Consider the following 20,413-nt stretch of genomic DNA (forward strand, 5'->3'; position numbering starts at 1 on the left):
GACCACTCATGTAAAGTTCTGCTTCTGTGCCCTAATCCAGTCCTTTGCACTTACATCTCAAGTGTGTTTGAAGCGTGTTGTTGTGTTTGGCCTGTGTGCTACATACATCATGTGTGTGAACTTGTCAGAGTAAAGGAGGCTACGGGGATTCATTTGGAATGGTCCTGGTCTGGCCTTCAAAAAAATCGAGTGTGACAGATGTGCACTTAGACAGCAGAAGTATATTACTCACTTTCCTGTAGGAGTGGGGTGGAAAAATAAAAACTACAATAAGGGGAGAGGACCCATGACTTCTTTATATATTATATGATGCCTTTGATTAGCAAGGAGCTGCTGATCAGTATAACTGGAGACTGCCAGTTGATAGAATGAGGGAGGGACCTGTATTCCCTGGTGTGAAAGGTTATGAAGCCTTTAGGTGAGGCTTGCCCTTTCCCTTTCCCTGATGACTCCTTCAGTGGTGCTGATGACAGCCAAATGCTGAAACATCTAATCTATTAGTGACTAAGTTGTGGGTGCTCAGGGATCGACATAACTATGCTGTGAGAAGCATCATGCAGTCTAAACAAAGACTGTCTAGAGATCAACATAAAAGGGGCACTTGAAAGAAGAACCCCCCAAACACGTTCTACAGTTTAATACAGTGGATCTGCATCTGCTGTATGCCATTTGTGTCTAAGGTGTGACCCAGTACCCCACTCTTTTTTTTGACTTACGAATCCTTTAGGACCAAGGATGGCAGTGCTTTGCAGAGTTCTTAGAGGGGTGCAGTACATCCAGGACTAAAACCTGCCCGGCAGTCAGTCTCTGAGAGGTGAGAGGACATCACATGAAGTCTAGATATTCTTTAGGAGAAGCTATGTACCTGTACTGAAGTACCTAGGTGCCTGAATGCCCACTGAGAGAGAAAGAAGCAAGGTCCTGCTGGAGAAAGCTCTGTGGGAATCAATCCTCAAATCACTTCTACGATCCCCTTCCCTACAATTTCTTTAAAGAAATGATAAGGACACTAGTACCACTCTGGACCAAGATTATTAATGCCTCCCTACTTCAAGGGGAAATTCCTGGCTGCTTAAAGTCTTGGATATTCTAAAAAAAAAACACAGCTGACTCTGAAGATCTGAATAACTTCCGACCAATCACAAATATCCCTACTCTAGTAAAACTCCTTTAGAAATGTGTTCATGTGTTCATGCACAACTGTGTAACCACTTTGAGGAATTCCAACTTCTTGATCAACTCCAATTGGGCTTCCGTCAGGGCCACAGCACTGAAACAGCCATCACTCATATCGTCGACAACACTCTTGACCAGAATGAATCCTGCCTATCAATCCTATTCGACCTCTCATCAGCTTTTGACACTGTCAAACATGACAATCTCCTGAGCCTTCTGGAACGTAGGATGGAGCTCTCCAGATCAGTGCTAAAATGGTGTGCCTCTTTTCTCCATAACAGAACTCAGAGAGTGAAATCCAATCAAACCCTCTCCAATCCTAGTCCTTGCACTCTGGGGGTACCCCAAGGATCCTCGCTTTCATCCACACTTTTCAATCTATTCATGGAGCCGCTTATGGAAATCCACAAAGTATCTAACATCCAGTATCACATGTATGCGGATGACACTCAGTTGTACATGAAAATCTATTCTCTGGATGATATCAAGTCTCAACGGAACTCTACACAAAACCCAAACCTGGTTAACCTTTAACCATCTCAAACTGAACGCTCCCAAAATGGAATTCCTCCTGATCTCACTGCCCAAGCAAGCCCCCATTGTGGAAAAATATATGAAAAATCTCTCCGCTCTCAATTGCACCCCACACATTATAGACTCTACGAGTTCCTTGGGAATAGTGCTGGATAAGAACTTGAACATGCAGGATCACATCAGCGCATCTACCAAAGGAGCAAACTTGTAATTGAGCATCCTAAGGAAATAAAAACCTTTCCTTCCCCCGATGACTTCAAGTCCACTGTGAAAGCATTAGTCATCTCACGGCTGGAATATGGCAGTGCAACCCTCTGCGGTCTACAGACTGGCCCATCTCAGGTCATCACTGAATGCAGCTGCGAGGCTCATCACTGGTTCCAAGAAAACCAACCACATTTCCCCGGATTTGAAATCTCTAAATTGGCTACCTTTCGAAGCAAGGATTCAACTAAAACTTGCCTGCATGACACACAAAGCACTTCACTGCAACACTCCTCTGTACCTTGCAAATAAGCTAGAACTTTTGGGCGGTGCCCGTTCCTCCAGGAGTTCCAGTACCTTGTTGCTTAAACCAAAGAAATTTAAAAAAATGAAAACTTACAATCACTCCTTCTCAGGTATTACCCAAAGAATCTGGAACTCCCCACCTAAGAAACTAGACTGATTCCATCAACAGTGCCCTTCAAAAAGGAAGTGAAAGCTTTACTGATGAATACTTTTCTGAGTTAGAAGTTTAGCCTCGGCCATTCCGTATACCAGCCAGTTCCTCATCATCTAGTGTCATGACGACGCATCTTGCCTTGCTCTACTCACATGTTCTTCTGCCTTCCTTGTCTTGCTCCTCTGTTCACTTACGCTATTTTGCAATGTTATAGTTCTGATGCTCTACACAATTACTCCATTACGTACCTGTTTTTTTTTGTAGACTTCTCCTGTTATTTCCACAATTGTCTCCCCTATGTTTGTCGAAACTCTTCTGTAAAGCGCTCTGATACACTCTAGGGTCATGTTTGCGCTATACAAAACATTTTAAATAAAAATGTGCATGCCCCTCTCCCAACGATCCCTCTAAGGTTTCAAGGAGAAACAGCAAGTCTGTGATAATGGGATCGCTAAGGTCCAGTAGGGGCTATGATTGGGAGTTCTGGTTGGCCCATGTAGGGGTCCACCTACCAAATTCCTGATCGCCCATTTGGAGGTTGCATCTACCGGATCTGTGGGAGTACATCTGCTAAATACCTTGTCTACCAATGCAGGGCAGCATCTGCTGAATCTATTACTGCCTGTCCATGGCATCCTGATTGAATTTCTTAGCGGATCTTGGGCTGCATTGTTCGCATTCCTGATGAGCCCATGCAAGGCTACAACTTCTCGAGTGTCAAAGACCCTGTCATTGAGGCACCAGTTGTCCAGCCTGCTCCAACTGCAAATGCAGACAAAGAGGATGCCAAAGGATGGCACTTACCACCAGTCCGGTTCAAACAGCAGCATCCAGGAAGTGTTGTGATCAGGCGAAAGTAAGGAAAATGCTGGCTTGCTGCATCACCAAGCGTGCCCACCAACCTGCAGCCCACATCCTGCTCAGAGGAACTTCAAAACCGATTTCTGACACATCACTGCTTTTTTTTTTTTTGAGTAGGTGGGCCCAGCTTTTTATGAACCAGATGGCCTGAAAGCAACCCTGAGAGGATTCATCTATTAGAAGGTAAGATACTTGAAACTAAGTGCACTTGTGCTTTGAGGTAATTGAAACACACATGTGCTAGATTCACATTACTATTCTTTATTCCTAGAGATAGACAGGCAACTCAGACAAGAAAGAGAAACTGGGGGCAGTGGGGACAGAGAGCTAGCAGGGTGGGTGGAGCACAGCACTTATTTTGTGAAAAGGTAAGTGCCAGGGCACTTCTCGGAAGGCCACTGCAGCCTGCACCACCCAATGGCAGTACCAACATAACACCTATCGCACTCCTGCAAGCGTGTTAATTCAGAGTATTTCAGGCCACACTATCCTAAAATAATGGCTAGAGAGGCTGGTATTATTCATTTTCAGTGTATATTGACTTAATAAACACAGTTGTTGTGCTAATTTCAAAATTAAAAAGACAGTTCCACCATATGGTGGACTTTCACTAGAGCTGGTTCTGACAATTAAGTGCAGGTGCCGAGCACATGAATTCACAGGAAAAAAATAAGCACTGGCTGCACACCTGCCAACATGGTGCACAGTGACACTGACTTGTTTTTATGATTGTATTGTATAGTATTGAGTGCCATTGTGTGATTTAAGTACTTTCTTTCTTGAAAAGATAAGTATTGGGTCAGTCATTCACCTATTGATTCTGTTGATTAATTGTTGAGTCCTGAGCTTTAGCCCCTACACACTATCTGTATGAGAAGACTGTGGCTTGCTTTTTGAGAGTCAAGCGAATAAAGGGTTATGCTTTGCCCATTTTGCAGACCCATAGTAAAATTGGCCCTGGAAAATCAACGACAAATGACCTCAACCCCGACGTCTAAGCCCTGTAGCCTCTTCCTTTACTGTGGCCTCAAAGAGGATCTATCACCTGAGCAGTTCCTGAAGTTTGCCACCAGTATCCAGAGCACCCAAGGGACAGTTCACGTGATGAGGCTTATCAAAAGGTTGTACAGTGTCAAAGCATAACTTTTTGAGTTCACCACCATTATTTTTATAACCAGCACCATCACCATCACTACCAACATTACCACCACCATTGCCAATAAAATGTGCATTACCACCATTATGACCACCACCATTGGAAATAACACCATTATCTTTATAAGCATTACTATTACCATAACTATTATCAACACCACCATTTCCTCCACCACTACCACTCCATTACTACCATTACCACGATGATATTCACCTCCACCCCCGCTGTTATCACCACCATCATTATTACCACTACTACAATCACTACCACCACCACCATTACCATCACAACAGGATCTCTGCATGCATGTGTTTGCATGAGTTACAATATTAAATCTAGGCCTATTAGCTTTACCAATGTTTGTTTTCCATTTGGGATTGAGTGGCTTCTTGCCATTCTTTCTCCTTTTTGTTCATGTCAATCCAACACAATTCAGTCGCCTTACCAATCAACCTCTACTCTCAGTTTAATAAGAGAGTCACAATTTTGCACTTTTCTTGCCTCTTTATGCACGTTTCGGGACAAATAACACTAGAAATGTGTCCTTCGATTTAGGGCGCTCTTTCTGAGAGGATGGTAGTTTTCTGCAGCTCTTTTCCCAAGCGCACAAGAAACACTGTCAACTTTCTCTCTTTCATGTAATAAGCAAAAAGATCAAACTTATTGGAAGCATTTAACCAGCACACGGACCACAAGGCATCACTCTCTAGGCTGAACGTTGTTGGACTATTGAAAAGCTCCTGTATAACTTTAAACGAAAACCTCATCATGTCAAAATTTTCATTATCTACTGCGGCCTCTGGCTTACTGTAATATAAGCTGACATGTTTGATCCTGATACTTGAAACACATTTGAATCGAACTTGAAGCAATTGTTGACAGAAGTAGATTGCTGATGAAACAAGGCGCTTGTTCTAGGCTCACGTCATGAAGCTCTCTAACTGTATCCACATGGTTGTAGATGCCAATTATATTCTTTTAGTCAAAAGCAAACACCGTGTTCTTTATTGAAACACATTCTGCACTCTTAAGGCCTCATTACAAGACACCTTTAAATTCTGAAATGGTCAGTACCAGCAAGGGCTTGCACCATTGGTATTATGGGATCTGTGGAAAAATCTTTTTACTTCCACCTGGAAATTTTGACTGAAATGTTGACTGGTGTAAGCAGCTGAAATGTCCAGTTGAAAATCCTGGGGGTGGTAGGAATTACCAGGAGAACCAGAGCAGGATTTACCTGTTCACTTGGCATCTCACCATCCCAGTGAGAATACCTGCTAACCCCTCATCCCAGGACCCCTGATAATGTTAACTGAGGTGCACGCGTACTGCGTGCAGGCCTAGAGCATGCAGCATTTTGTCCTTAGCAAGCTGAAAATGAAATTACGGCAGTCACTACTTGAGCCAAGCTTTGCTTTTGTTGAATATTCCTTCCTATGGCCTAAATCCATCCATCAAAGCATCAATAAAAAACTATAGAACCTGCCCTAGATCCCCGCTGGATTAACTAATTGACTTCCTCAAACACCTCACTAGTTTCATTGTTGGCATCTTCTGATGACAAGCATAGACCACAATGTAAAACATTAAGTTGACATCTCTTCTCTGGATTCATCACCTGTGTGGGAGTATTTGCTAAACCCAGGCATAAAGGCGAATCACAGGAAGCAAATGGGAGTCAGGGATTAAGTGGTTACAGAAAAAGCAGTGAGTAGAAACCAAGTACCTTCATCGTTTATGACCTTTCATAGTCGGTACATATTCACCAAGCAATAACCTATGCTATGAACTACAATTTGAGAAACCTCCTATTCAGGGACATGGGAAAAAGTTGTATCTCTGATAAAAATTAACATTCAACAACATGACGTAAATATAACATTGGGATGCTTTACCAGGAGGTTCACTTTTACTCTTGAATTTACTCTGGAATCAATGGATTTTGGAGGAAGTAGAATTACCTAGAAAACATTGGCATAGGTGCAAAATTCTTAAATGAGAGAGCGAACCAATGAATTCAGTCAGTTCTCCTCATCCACCCAAGGATCTCCAGCAGCACAGATAACACTTACAACATTACATCTTTTCTAGTGATTGTACAGGACTGGAGGCAGGTGGACGGCTGCCTTCATAAACAAACCCCTCCAGGCTAATATTTCTTGAAAGGTAGTTACCTGTCCACAGCGATGGCAGTCAGGATGAATACCGAAACATAAACGGTCACCGGTTGCATAAGGAACACAAAATAGCAGGTGAACTTGCCGAAGATCCAGCCACGGGGGTTGAAGGCATAAGCCAGGGTGAATGGCACACAAGTGGCACACATCAGCATGTCCGAGAAAGCCAAGTTGCCGATGAAGAAGTTTGTGATGTTATGCATCTTCTTGGTCTTGCAGATGACGTAGAGGAGCAAGTAGTTGCCAAAGATGCCGACCAGCACCACCAGGGCATAGCATGGGATAATGAGGGCCTTGAATGACTGCAGGAGCTCTACACCTGTAAACTGTGAGCTTGAGTTGGAGCTGTTCTTCAGGCTGATCTGAAAGGTGGTGATGTTGAGGGGCAGGATGTCCCAACTCCCAGTGGGTTCCATCATGTGTGTTCAAGAATGCAAGGGGCAGACACAACCCTGAATTTTTGTTAATTTGCAAGTTCGAACATCCCTTGGTGCGATTTAATTTTTTTAATCCACAGCTAAATTGATTGCTTACATTTGTACATAATTGTGTAACTTCTAGAAGTCACTGCGTCTAATAATTTTTGTATCAGTTTGAGGCTTTCTAGTCTGAGGTTGCCAATTAAAATCAATCAAATGTTGATGGCTCTCCATATGACTCGAGTCCATACCGTCAAGCACTTGGATGCTTGTATCACTAAAAACTTTAATCTAGTAAATTATGGATCAACATTGCTGTGATCACAAAATCTCTACTTCCATATCAATTGCATTCCAGATCCGGGTGTAGGAAGATTGGTTGGGGCAGATGTCAAAGTTGGAGGCAACCATGGACATTGGTTGCCATTCTGGTGTCAGTCAGCTCTTTTTACCCTCACCTCTGTATGATTCTTCAGATCATTATTTTGGCCGCTCGAGCAAGAGATCTTTTGTTCAGCCTTCTTTTTCAGAGGAGCTGAGAATGCCTGGATTGGGCAGTTGGATGGGCAATACATGCATGGACTTCTGGAAATGTAATAGAAAAAGAATATATCAAAACACACATCATTCTTTCGAAAACAGTTATGACGCCTAGACCACACAGACAGACAGCATGTTTTGGTGCTATTAGAACATGCCTATGTGCACATCCAAAAGCCAGGACTGACCCATGGAAGGAAGAGTGGATAGGCATTTTTCTGAACCTTAAAATCTCTTGGCGTGGAAGAAAAAAACATTCAATTGGTACCTTATTCACTCCACTTGGTTCACCATCTACTCTTGTTTGGTAGTACTCTCTGCATGCTACTGATTTGTGGGAGGCATTATTATTCAGGGTCCAGCCCACTACTATTCCTTGTGTTTATATACTATAGGGGCTGATTATGATGTCGGTCGGAGAGACACCGACCGCAGGTCGGAGGCTTTCTGACGGACATCTCCACTTTCAATTCCAGCTGCCTAACCCCAATGTAGGCAGTCAGAATTGAAACCAAACGGGCCTTCCAGCTGGATTCCAAGGGCCTCAAAGAACCAGTCATCCAGTCAGAGGCCCCAACGTAATCCCTGAGGATGGAGCTCCCATTGCCAGGATTATGATGTCGGTTTCCGACAGGCTTTCCATGTTGGGCTTTCCGACAGGCCAAAATGTGATCTTGTAAAGTGTAAACTCAAGTGCCTCAGTTCCGGCATGCAAATATAGAAGTCCTCTCTTTGCATTTCCCAATGAAACACACACCAGGCTGGCTGTATTCCAGTTTCAGAAACATTTTGTACGCTAATTATTTTCACCACATGGTGGAACACACACTGAGAGTACATTCATGCAACCATACTATCCTCACTCTCTTGTGCCACCGTTCCTCAATCACCTTAATTTCCCAACTACTCTTCCTCCACTCCAATCCACTCAAGGGGACCTCAAATCTCCCTAAGTGCGGGGGATTTTTTTGTTGTTGCAGTTTTATATAGTGCAAACTCGACCCGAAGATCTCAGAGCGCTTTACATGAGCAACAGTTGTATTACAGATGAAAATGGACACATTAATTTCTATGTACGGGGAGATTACGTGATTTGCCCAGAATCATAGGATATTTGAGTCTCCCTCCAGACTCAAACGTGGTTCCCCAGCTTCAAATTCAGACGCAATAGCCATTAAGCCACATCCTCTCTTCAACCTGAAAGTTTGTCTGGGTGTTAGGGGGCCCTTGTACATACTTCACAAAGGGACCCCTCCAGGTGTCATTACAAACCTGGGAACTGGTACTTCAGAGCAATGCCTTTTAAGGGCCTTTCTTTGCAAAACCGTTAAGGGTCAGGGTCCAAGAATGATTTGAGTCTAAGACGTGGGGAGATCCTATGATATTTCAGACAGCAGTGGTAAGCTCAAATTCTGACAATACACCCATAGGACGCATACCATTTGCCTGCATTCATTTAATTGCCATGACATGTCCTCTTGAATATTTTGTGCACTATTGTTTTGCTGAAGACCATTTAATTCCTTGTAATTTCATTGTAAGCTATACAATGAAAAAATATCTGTCATACTTTATGGAAAATAATTTTTAAGATTGAAATGGGGTAAGTGGTAAGTTGGCAAGGGTTAAGACTAAGGTGTTATGGGTAAAGAGTTAAAGCTCAGGGGTAGACGGTTAAGGTGGAAGGATTAAGAAGATGGTTAAGTTAGGGGTTAAGGGTAAAGAAATAATGAAAAGTGGCTAACAGTACAAGAAAGGGATACGCAAAAGAACGAAAGAGGTTATGGGTAGGGAGTGAAGGATAAGGGAACACTAGCTTATTGCTAAGTGGTTAGCAGTAAGAGAAAGGAGATCGGATAATGGGTTGAGAAAAAGCGGTTTAATGGGTTATGGGTAAGGTAAGGGGGTTAACGGTAAAGGCGAAAGGGTAAGGAGTCAATGATAAAGAGTTAAAGGTAAATGGAAAAGGGGTAACTTCTCAAGGCTTAATAGTAAAGAATTATGAATAAGTGGACAAGGGATTAATGGTAAGGGTTTGTGTGTAATGGGCAACAATTAGGGCAAGGAAAAGGGATAAGGGGTTCAGGTTTAAAGGTTAAGGGGTTAAGAGTAAGTGGTAAATATTGGAGATATGGAGACTGGGAGGGTACAGGAGGAAAATGGAAGAATATGTTTGGGTGAGCATTACATGATCCACCCCTTTCCACAGAAAAACCTTGGCAGGAACTGGGGTACAAGGCTCAGCTGTTTTTACAGCAAAATCCCCAGTCATTTTATTAGCCGGACTTTCCCGATGGCAAAATAAGGACTGAAGTTCCTGCCCTGGGGAAAACTGGGTGCATGAATACTGGGTCATTTGTGGTCAAGTAGAGCAGTGTCTTACCAGGGGATGCCGTTCAGCCAGACTCCTCATCATGGTCCATAGAGGGCTTCTCAATGATCAAGGAATAGACGTTTCAAACTCCAAGGACGTCCCATGAATCCCACTCAGGTGGAATAGCACCTACACTTTGGACAATTTTCTATATTTTCTGTGAAAGAGGAATATATATGGGATTTCAGTGCATTGAATTATCATGTGAAAAACTACACTCTGCTCTAAGCAGTACGAGACGTTGTGTTTAGCTAAAAACGACATCAAAGTAACAGATTCTAATGAATTATGTAAAGGATCTGAGCGAACCACGCCAGCCCTGCTCACACATCTCCCCAAACACATCTTTGAGAAGTCTGGCTGCTTTCTTTCTGGGATGCTCAGATCCTCGAGACACTTCCGCACAGGCTGGCTGGTACCTTTCTAAGTCTTGTGGTGCTTGGGCAGAATCAAGTGACTGACCCTGCTCCAACACATTGGTCTTTCAAAGGCCCTTATTTGCATATTTTGCCAATAACCAATTAACTTTCTCGTCAAACCAGCAAAAAAAAAAAAAAAAACAGGCATGCACATTCCTACATTATTCCGGAGTATAATGTAATTTCACTAGGTATTTACAAAAATCCTCAAAAACTCAGTAAGGAGCTGCTGAAAGCTGTAACCAAAACACACTCAAACTCAAATGCCTCCCCCTCTGTTTCCTGGGATAGATTTTCCTTCTCTTTCTCAACAGCAGCAGCTATAAATAGCACATAGCATAACCCGAGGAAGTTCTCTCCACAAATTCCCCAACCAGTACCATTCAGACACGGTTTGCGTTTTAATGTCTCAGCTAGTCGGTGCGCTTGATGCAAGTTCCCTGCCTCCCTCTTCGCCAGCCATCTGCAGCTCGCCCTGTGATCTTAGACCGCAGAGACTGCGTGCAGGAATTACACCACGCTTTAATTAAAGCTGGATCTAAAACAAACGAAACCTGCAAAATTAATGGATACACTATCCTTTATACCCGTGTGCTTATGGGATAGAAAATACATTTGCTTTGGTGGTGAAAAAAGCAGAGTGCCTGGTGCCTGCCAATAGCATACATACCGGGACATTATCTCCACACCCCCGCATGGCTCCAGATGCATTCTTGTTAGCATGGATTGAAAAGGGCTATCCACCTCACAGGTGCTAGAGTTTCATTATGCTAATGATCCCTGGGAAGAGTCTGATACGGAAGTAATCGAAATATATTTCAATGTATTAGTTTTCAGGCCTAGGGTGGGCCTTCTTCAGATATAGACAGTGATTTGTCTTGACGTGCAGATATTACCACAAAGGGAGGGAATAGAGGAGTGGTACGGGGAGTTGACTGGGGTTGGTTGCAGACATCTACGTCCACTACTGCTAGGACTGGCTGACGGGATTGAGAAAGAGCCATTCACATTTCAGATATCATCCCATCTGAGCCTGTCTCTGCTCCTGGACCATTGTCGTTCCATAGACAATAGTTTGCCATAAAATCTGCGTTTCCCCTTGTCCTCCCCTGGTCCCGCCAGTATATTGTCTGAAATATTGAAAACTCTCCTTCACCTACATACAGTATCTGGAACGCCTAAACTCAGATCGCGTCAGGGATTTTGGCCAGAAAGATAAAAACAACAGTGGCAAAGCCAAAAGGTCTCGCCTATGTGAGAGTTATTGGCTTGGCTAATGTTTTTAGCTATGTTGCAAATGGCTGAAAATAATGTAAAAAACTGTATAACATGGCCAACGCTGTACCCAATATAGCACTTTATTTTATGTTCAGTTATGCTGCACTAAAGCTGGTGCTGCTGTATAATATAGTTTAAAAAACATTGACAACGGCAATAGATCTCACAAAGGCGAGACCTAATGGCTTTGCCAAAGCTTGGTATGGAATGCCATATGGTAAGTTATGAATATTTATGTAGTGATTACAAATCATTGCCCTAGTATTTGCAAGGTGATTGCACTTGTGACTGCTTGTTTAGTAGTAAAACGTAAGTGAATCAGACAGCCCCCAACCTAAGGCTCTGCTCCGGGAACATCCACGGACTGAAGGCCAAAACCAGCAATCCTGGCATACACATTCTCCACAAATGCACCCCAGGAGACTTGGGCCTCAGAACCAATACCAATCACCGGATTTACTCATGTTTTAACCCAGCCTCCAGAGATACCAAATTCAGGCGCTGGAAAGGGTGTTTAGGAATATACATATCAACTGCGCTCAAGATAAGGTGCAAGACAGAAATACCAGATTACAACAAACTCCAGATATTGCATTTATCGATTACAGTAAAGGGAAGGGAATAACGCCTACGTCTGATAAACCTCTATGTGACTCTTACAAAGAAAGATGGCATGAAGCTATTAACCAAACAAATCAACCACATCACTAACCTAGAAGGGCAGCACCCAGGCATTCCACTGATAGCGACATGGGGACTTCAATATGACTTTGCTAGATCAAACCATCAGCAGTGAAATCACAGAGGCCCAGAATGGGAGTGCACTATCCCTATACAAACCCAACTCAACACTGGAAGGAAGGACCAGATGGGCTCATCCCTTCTGAGGAAACTAGAGCACTTGAGGCTGCACGCTCTCAATGGCCGCTCTAAGGGTGACATCCCCCCAGCCTTCTCATTTCATTCTCAATCAGGGAGCTCACAAATAGACTACATCTTGGTGTCCCTTCCACTACTACACCTAGTTACCTTGTACAAATAGGCTCAAGATTGGAGAGTGACCAACTACCACAGGAGTTGGACCTGGTCATGCTCCCAATGGTAGACAAGAGTGCAGACGATGTAGCTGGGACCACCGCCTCAAACAACCTTAAAAGGATTAAATGGACTTCCAACACAATAGAGAGTTTGGAACAGGTGCCAACTAGGCATCTGCAAAACGTAGATCAATTTTATGGCACACCAATAAATAAGTGGGTGGAATTTGCAACCACTCTTACGAAGCAGTTCTCCATATTGGTAAAAAGTGGGACATGTAGCCTAGGTATGGCAACCTGACTGGTAGTAACCGATACAAGACAGCCAAACTTAAAATATTAAAGTGGAAAGTGAACAAAGCATTGCGAGCACTCCAAAGTAACCCTTCAAACAAATCAAACCAGTCACTTTGAGGGATGCAAAGCAGAACTTCAGACGAGCCTATTTGGGCAGTCAAAAGGAAAAATAGCGAGGCCTTATTGGCAAAACTCTTTTGAGATCTTAAGCATAGCAACTCGAGTAATATTTGGAATATGGTTAATGCTTTGAAAAAGCCCACCTACAGGTAGCTTGGTTCCAATGTCTCAGTAGCTTATTGGGTCACCTGCCTGCAAGCCCACTTTAGTCAACAAGAGGGCGCTGACACAGCCAGGTGCAAACATGGGCCGGACAATCCAAAACCGGACCCAGAGCAGGAGTTAGACAAGATCACCATCAACACAATTGTACCAGAACAAGTACAGCTGCAGATAACCAAGGGGCAGCTTACCGGGGCACCAGGACCAAATGATATCCATCAAGCAATATACAAAATTAATCCAACAAAATGGGCTGAAGCGCTAGCCCCACTATTCAACCGCACCTTCCCTGGGGAACCTATTCCATCCTCATGGAGAGGATCTATCATCTCCCCCATCTTTAAAGGAGGCTACAAACTCGAACCAGGCAATTACAAGTTGATCCCCTTGGTCGACAATAAGGCTAAATACTATGCTGGGGTCTTTCTTGAGCACCCCAGAGACTGGGCAGAATCAAACTCTATCATTCCTTACAATCAAGCAGGGTTCACCATAAACTGAGGAACAACAACAAATATGATGGCCATTACTCTTTTGACTTCTACAAAATCTCAAAGCTACCCATATGTCTTTGCTACATTGACCCACGGGCTGTCTTCGACTGGGTAGACCGAAATAAGCTTTGGAGAAAACTGAAGAAATGGGAGATTGCTACCTCTTCTGAAAGAAATAGAAACCTTACATTTCAACACCTGGATCGAGATCAAACTGGGCAATGGTGGCAATCTATCAAGGGCCATTACCACAAGAAGAGGGCTAAGCTAAGAGTGCTTGTTGGCATTAATGCTATTCAACTTTTTTCTAGCAGACCTTCCACTGACACTTGCCTCCATCAACTCGCACCCCCGCAAACTAGGGTCGACTCACTTATCCAATATGCTCTACGCTGATGACCTGGTGCTACTAAGCAGAACAAGGGTGGGAATGAAGCAGCTCATGAAGGCCACCGAGTCATATGTGGACGTAAACAGGATAAAAATAAACAGCAAAATAACTAAAATCATGATTTCTGCCACAAAGGCTCTGAAGACGAAGGTCACCTGAGAATTAGGTGGAAGCAGGATCGAGGAAATAAAAAGCTGTAAGTATCTTGGCAGGGATGGTTCCTTCGGAACACATAAAGAAGAAATAATAAAAAAAGGACTTGCACTTTGCTGCAGGCCTGGCTGCACTATTAAGAAACCTAAATGGACCCTCATTTCGTCTGATCCTCGAAATCACCAGAGCAAAAGTAGTCCCTACCGTGGCCCCCAGGAGCGAGGCAATCCGAGGGAGATTTGCTCCACTCTTGGACAAAACAGTGATCAGAATTTACAGGGAAATCTTCCAGCTCCCTTGTAGGGGAAACAACCTTTACAACACAACTTTTACAACGCACTACCATTACAACAAAACTTTTACAACGCAACATCCATTACAACGCATGCCATTACTGTTAGATGTAAACACAGATGATGAAGAAGAGCTGGTTTATTTACGTCTTGGTCTCTGCACTGCCAGCCTCTCAACACAACGGTATAAGTCAAACGCCTCACCAACATTCCATGGGTCTGATAACAGCGCAAGGACAATAGGGGTGAGTGGAACATACCATTTCAGTTATCTTTAACATTGGAGATTATAACACATCTCCCTCCGTAAGGGAAAACAATAGATATAAAACAGTACTCAGGGGGAAACAAGGTTTCTTAACAATCTCTAAATTACATAGTCCTTTTGCCAACTTGGTGGCTGGCGCACCCTGGTTTCTCTGGCCGCTTGTATGTCCGGGAGATTAACATCCTGGTTCTCCTCACAGTCAGCCATTGGAACGCACACATCGGGGCAGGCACTTACAATGTATATGCTCCATGTGCTTCCATCTTCCAGCACCACTGAGTTGTTGCTCACCCTTTGAACTCTTGCAGGCTTGGAGAAAGAGGACACCTTTGCACGTCCAATAACCGGTCTTTTGACTACTACCCACTGCCCAACGTGGAACGTCCTGCTAGTGGTGCCCCACTTCTGGTCGTACCTGGTTTTGTAATTCATCTGATGTAAATCCACCTTTTCTTTCACAGACTCTCGGTCCACCCACACCGGAACTCCTCCATTCAACCAGTTGGGGCTGAGCTTAGATCCCGGATTCCTCCCTTTAAGGGATACGAACGGAGATACTCCAGCCACAGCATTGGGGGAGGAATGATATGACCACAGTGTTTTTCTAACAGTTTCCTCTACAGGTTCATGCATTGAAACAGCCATTTGAATAGAGTTTTTTAACATCCTATTAGCCCTTTCCACCATGCCATTAGCTTTAGGACAGTAAAAAGGTGTTCTTACATGTGAAATGGCTAACTCTGACAAGAACTTTCTCATAGTATCCGAGGTAAATTGAACACCATTATCTGTCACCAGGGTGCTCGGTATACCTTCTGTTGCAAACACCTCCTGCAAAAACACCATCAAATCTTGGGTAGTTATTGAAGGTACAAATTTGGTACTTATCCAATGAGAGTGGTAATCAATGATTACAAACATAAACCTCTGGTTAGTGTTAAGTAAGTTCAAGGGACCAATTATATCGATCCCCAGCTTGTCCCATGGTTTACTTGGTACCCCTACCGGAATGAGAGGTGCCTTGTGTATTACTTTAGATTTGTCACATCTCCCACATGCCTCGCAGTCTTTTACTGTGCTCTCCACCAACCCATCCATCTTAGGGAACAAATAATGTTGTCTTATCTTACTCTTCGCCATGCTCCTTCCTGGATGCCCCTCGTGCGCTAACGCTATGATCCTGTCTTTCATGTTACCCGGAGGAATGACTTTATTTCCTCTCCATATCTGACCATTCATGTTGGATAACTCATTTCTCGCTGCCCAGTACGGTTTAAGGTTTTCAGCTAGCTCACTGTTTTGCTTAGGCCACCCTTCCTCAATCAACCTCCTCTATTCCTTTAACACCTGGTCACTTTGGGATTCACTCTCCCACTCCTCTTTACTGATTGCTGGGTGTTCAACTGCGAGAATTGCCTCCTCTGGCGGACCACACACGTTGTCCTCCCCCGAATCGGCAATCTTGACATGCAGTCTGCTATGGTGTTTTTCTCACCAGCCACATAACACATGGTGAAATTGTAACCTTGCAATGCAAAACTCCATTTTGCAATGCGTGGTGTGTCCCTCTCAATGTTCTTAGTAGAGAATAAGGGAATTAGTGGTTTATGGTCGGTCCTCAGGGTAAAGGGGATCCCCCATAGGAAGAATTTAAAGTGATTTATTGCCCATTAACATGCTAAGGCTTCCCTTTCGATGGTGGAGTAATTAGACTCTGGGTCCTTCAATGCCCTGGAAGAAAAGGCAATTACTCTCTCACATCCACCAATCCTTTGAGTAAGGGATACCCCTAGGCCCTTGCTGCTAGCATCTGTAGTCAGTGTGTTTTTTTCATTGGGATCAAACATGCCTAAGGTAGGTGCCTTGGCAATGGCTGACTTCACATACTTGAATTCCTCTTGGCACTCACGACTCCACACAAATGTATTACCCTTTTTCAAGAGTCCCCTCATTGTGCGTGTGTGACTAGAAAAGTTTTCAATGAACTTTGTCATGTACTCCACCAACACCAGGAAAGATCTGAGCTCATCCTTATTAGAGGGAGCAGGTGCTAACATCACCGCATCCACCAAGCTGGTTTTTGGCTTAATTCCTTCTCCTGAAATGGTGTGCCCTAGGTAAGTTACAGACTTTACTCCTATCTTGCACTTGTCCTTTTGGGTGGTAAAACCTGCTTTACTCAACTTGCTCAAAACTTCTCTTAAGTTCGTGTTGTGCTCACCCTCTGAGTCTCCATAAATCAGTATATCATTATATCATTCTGGAAGCACAGGACTTTCCCAAGACCCTCTAGGATGTGTTGCATAATGCGTTGAAAAACCGCCGCCGCGGATGCCAGCTCGAAAGGCATGCGGTTATATTGGTATGCCCCAAATGGCGTAATGTAGGAAGTCAGGCTTTTGGACTCCGGATGAAGGGCAACCTGGTGGTAAGCCGCCGAGAGGTCCAAAACACTGAAGAATTTTGCACCTTTTAACACACTGAGCATCTCATTTATTCTGGGGGAGAGGATGCCTTTCTACCCAGATGTTTGCATTGAGGTCCCTAAGATCCACACACAGGCGAATCCCTCTCCCACTCCCTTTTGAAGCTACTACAATGGGGGCGAGCCACTCAGAACTCTCAATTTTTTCAAATACCCCAATGGATTTCAATTTCTCCAGTTCATTTTTTAATGAGTCCCTCACCACCAATGGCACCGATCTAGCTTTATGTACCGTGGGCTTGTAATGCTTCTTCAACTTTATCTTATGCAGGAAGCCTTTCAACAATCCTAACTCACTTGAGAATACCTCGGGAAAATCCTCACATACATCTGTACCAATGCTTGGTTGTTCTATCAAGTTTACAGGCTCTGGGGCATTAGGATCTAACTTGATGCCTAGGTCTTTTTGATGTTTCCACCCCAGTAAGCACGATCCTTTCTTTGTTAAATACACTTTTCCCACCGTGACTCTATCCTTAAATCTTATGTGCATAATGACCATTCCTACCAGGGGTATGGTGTTACGATTGTATCCACCTGGGTTGATGTCTGGGGGTAACAGTTCATATTATTTGTCAGCAGACCTTGTTTTAAATGTAGTTTCATTTATGAGTGTGTAGGATGAACAAGAACCTGCATATACATTATAGGGTACATTGTCAAGCTTAATCTCACACTCAGGATAATTACACTCAGAACTTTCAAGAAGTTTGTTAACCTGGAATACAATATCCCCTCTGGGTTCCTCCTCATCCAAAAAACCATGGGTCACCTCTTTTTTCATGCCATGACACACCTTGGTAAAATGTCCCCTTTTGTTGCACTTCCTACACATGGCTCCCCTTGCTGGACATTTCACACTATTAGCTAGGTGATTTGGATTGCCACAACGGAAGCATTTCAACTTTTGTGTTTCCTCTTTCAGGAAGGAACTTCCCTTAGGTACATACTTGCTTTTGTCATGCTTATTAGACACTTTCAATATTTCTTCCTCACAAACTTCTTTCACTTCTACAGCATCCTTCATCTCATTCATGCAGAATGCTGTGTGCGCAATGCTTTTAGCTATATCCACAGCTTGTTTCAAATCTGGGGCATCTGCTAGTAACTTTTCTTGTATCTTTTTATCTGATGTACACCTAACCAATTGGTTTCTACAGAGACAGAGTGGTCCACAGGAAAATCCAAGTCCATATCAGTTTTCACATAGTTTTTGTAATGGAAACACACTCAAAAAAACTCTGGACTTCTTGAGTTTTTGAACAATAAAGTCTTTGATGGGGGTAATGAGTGTGTTTAGCATCAATTCTTAATGTCCTTAGGCTCAATCCTTGCTTATATAGTCAGATTCAGAAGTCCATATTGTGTTGAAAAGTTGCTCTTTATTAATTTAGATAAAAACATGAACAGCCGACAGGTGTTTTGCCCCTGTGGCGATTTGCGCCAGGGCATTTTCAAGGCTATTTACAATATAGTTTGTTCTTTACAGTTCTTCATCATTTGTGCTAGTTTCCAAAACAGAGTCCGGTTTTTCAAAATATGAATTTGAGAGGGTACAATCCCTAAAATGCGTCCTCGGCAGCCTGCTGGATAATCCTTCCGCTTTCGCGAAAGCGGAAGGATTTTCCAGCAGGCTGCCAAGGGCGCATTTTAGGGATTGTACCCTCTCAAATTCATATTTTGAAAAACTGGGGCGAAACACGTGTCGGCTGTTCATGGTTTTATCTAAATTAATAAAGAGCAACTTTTCTACAAAATATGGACTTCTCACTCTGACTATATAAGCAAGGATTGAGCCTAAGGACATTAAGAATTGATGCTAAACACACTCATTACCCCCATCAAAGACCTAACCAATTGGTCTCTGATTAGAGAATCCGTAAGGTTTCCAAAATCACAAGTGGAAGACAAACCTCTGAGGACTGCTATATAATTCACTACTCTCTCATACTTCCCTTAAGACCTTGAAAATAATTTGTGTCGTTCCAAAACTACGTTAATTTTCTTCTCAAACTGTGCATCTAGTTTTTTCAAAGCAACTTGATATACATCAGGTGGACCATCACCATCACCTTCTCCACCACTGCTTTCGCTAACAAATTCGGGTAAATTGTCATAAATCTCTCTAGCATGCTTCCCTAGGTTGTGTAGCAAAATGTGAAGCTTCCTGACAGATGAGAACCTGTTACCTCCAATTGCTATTAAATAGGACTCAAAAATCCTTACCCAATTTTTCCACGGAGTGAGGGGTTCACCATCCTCATTTAGGAAGGGTGGTGGTTGTGACATTGACATTGCTGTTGCCATTTGATGAAATAACTCTTGAAAGGGTGCCAAAGTGTAAATATGTGAGCAGGTACAGTGGCTATATGGTCTACCTAGCTACCACCCGTTACTTACTTATAACACCCTTAAACCAATTTTCTTTTAATTTTGGGTATACTGAAAAGTACTACACTTCTATGATATTTTCCACCTTCACATGATTGTACTTTTCCCAGCATGAGAGTATAATATCAACATTGCTATGAATCCTATCCACACTCGCAGATTTCAAAGTCAATTGCCACCAACTGTTCTCAAAAGTCCTCCAGAAGCTGTGCCTATCAGCGTGATTACTAGGGAGATAGTCCTGACCGGCTTCCTGAATAAAGCTGTGCCCGTCAGCATGATAATACAATATTTTCCTTTCCCTTCTTCAACACTAATAGGCTTCTCAATAGCTGTGCCTATCAGCGTGTGAACACCCTCAGCAATACTCTGGCTTCCTTCAAAAACGCGCTCAGCAGACGCTCGATCAGGCGCTAATTCTGCCACCAGTTCACCGAGATACATACAGAATGCCCTCTCCTGGCCGAAACGCGTTCGCGCTGCTCCTCTGCTCTAATGCGCGGCTGACAGAACACCGGGCGCCTCGTTTGGCTGTGAACAGCTGACAGGCTTCGCCCGCATATCATTCAAAAACTTCTTCCTTAAAGTCTCTTTACACACGACTTTGAAGAAGGACGGCTGTACAATTACTCTGACGCCGTATATCCTCTCAAGTAGGCAGGCATCCGTGGTACACGTCGGCTTCAAAATCGCAGTCCCACACTAACGTATCGCAATCGTTTAA

This window comes from Lissotriton vulgaris, unplaced genomic scaffold, assembly GCF_964263255.1.
Source record: "Lissotriton vulgaris unplaced genomic scaffold, aLisVul1.2 SCAFFOLD_1128, whole genome shotgun sequence".
NCBI lineage: Eukaryota > Metazoa > Chordata > Amphibia > Caudata > Salamandridae > Lissotriton > Lissotriton vulgaris.